General features: G+C 51.4%; 1 protein-coding gene across 1 annotated transcript in view; it reads left to right on the forward strand.

Annotated features, from left to right (window-relative positions):
• TTC7B (tetratricopeptide repeat domain 7B) overlaps positions 1-1574 on the forward strand; it is a gene marked incomplete at its 3' end in the record, with an annotated part of 200850 nt that overhangs the window by 141210 nt on the left and 58066 nt on the right. The gene's annotated exons all lie outside the window — the stretch shown is intronic.

A 1574-nucleotide genomic window follows, 5' to 3' on the forward strand; every position in this document is an offset into this window, starting at 1 on the left:
TCTTCAGGAAGCAGCCCCCTGACTCCCCAGAAGCCCGCACATCTCCTGGGGCGCCTGCGTTCCATTCAGAGGGTGTGGTTGGTGCCAGCTCACCCCTGAGCTTGGGCAGTGATGGTTAGGACACCCCTGTTCCGTCTCGGGACCCTGGAGGATAAAGAGACTTTCCTCCTCCAAAGGGCCTTCAAACGAGGCCGTCACGCTGCGGGTGGCTGAGGGATTCTCCGATGTCTAACTTAAACCACTAGAAACATGTTTGTTTATTTCCTGGTTTATAGAGAAAGTAGTTGGTGAGCAAATGCTGATTTCAGGCCCATTGACCTCCGAGCACAGCTCTAGGCGCCATGGAGGTGAGGCCTGAGACGGGTTGGGAGAGAAGGGAGAGAAGCACCAGCCACTGAGAAGGGGGTTTACAAAGATGGCATTGACATTGTTCTTAAAGGGCCAAACGCAGGGCCAGGCGTACAAGGAGAGGAGCTCCTTCCTCTCTCCTCCTCCTCCTCCTGTGAGAGAGAGAGAAAGATCAATATGAGAGAGACACACACTGATCACGTGTCCCAACCCAGGCCAAGGATCAAGCCTGCAACCAAGTTACGTGCCCTTGACTAGGAATCAAACCTGTGACCCTTTGGTCTGAGGGCCAATGCTCTGACCCAGGGGTGGGAAACCTTTTCTTTCCCAAGGACCATTTGGATATTTATAACATCATTCAAGAGAGAGAAAGATCAATATGAGAGAGACATACACTGATTGGTTGCCTTCAGCACGTGCCCCAACCCAGGCCAGGGATCAAGCCTGCAACCAAGTTACGTGCCCTTGACTGGGAATCAAACCCGTGACCCTTTGGTCTGAGGGCCAATGCTCTAACCCAGGGGTGGGAAACCTTTTCTTTGCCAAGGGCCATTTGGATATTTATAACATGGGTCATACACAACTATCAACTTAAAATTAGCCTGCTATATTGGATCAAACATTTCATTAACTCACCCCTATTACCTTGGCAGGGCCAGACCAAATGATTTCTAGGGCCTTGTACGTCCCCAACCCTGTAACCACTGAGCAAAACCAGGGCTGGAGGTCTTTATAATACAGTTTCTTGGAGAGGTGCCTGGGCTCATGCTGGAGCTTTCACAGGTCCTTGATCGTGATGAGCGCAGGACCAAGAGACTGAGATGGACAGAGAGACCTAAGTAAATTTCTGGGTGGGAGAACGCTCAGGGTCCCAGAAAGAGAGAAGGTCTAAGCTCAGCGCTCAGAAGGTCTGATGGAGGTGAAGCCATTGGTGTTAGCAAAAGTAGGGAAGAGACTGAGGTTATGGAGGGAGTCGATTTCTAGGGCCTTGTATGTCCCCACCCCTGTAACCACTGAGCAAAACCAGGGTAGGAGGTCTTTATAATACAGTTTCTTGGAGCTGTGCAGGTCAAGGGGTAGGAAGACCATGAAGAGGTGCCTGAGCTCATGCTGGGGCTTTGGCAGGTCCTTGATCGTGATGAGCGCAGGACCAAGAGAGCTGATGCGGACAGAGAGACCTAAGTAAATTTCTGGGTGGGAGAATGCTCAGGGGCCCAGAAAGAGAG

The sequence above is a fragment of the Myotis davidii genome, unplaced genomic scaffold, assembly GCF_000327345.1.
Source record: "Myotis davidii unplaced genomic scaffold, ASM32734v1 scaffold732, whole genome shotgun sequence".
Lineage (NCBI taxonomy): Eukaryota > Metazoa > Chordata > Mammalia > Chiroptera > Vespertilionidae > Myotis > Myotis davidii.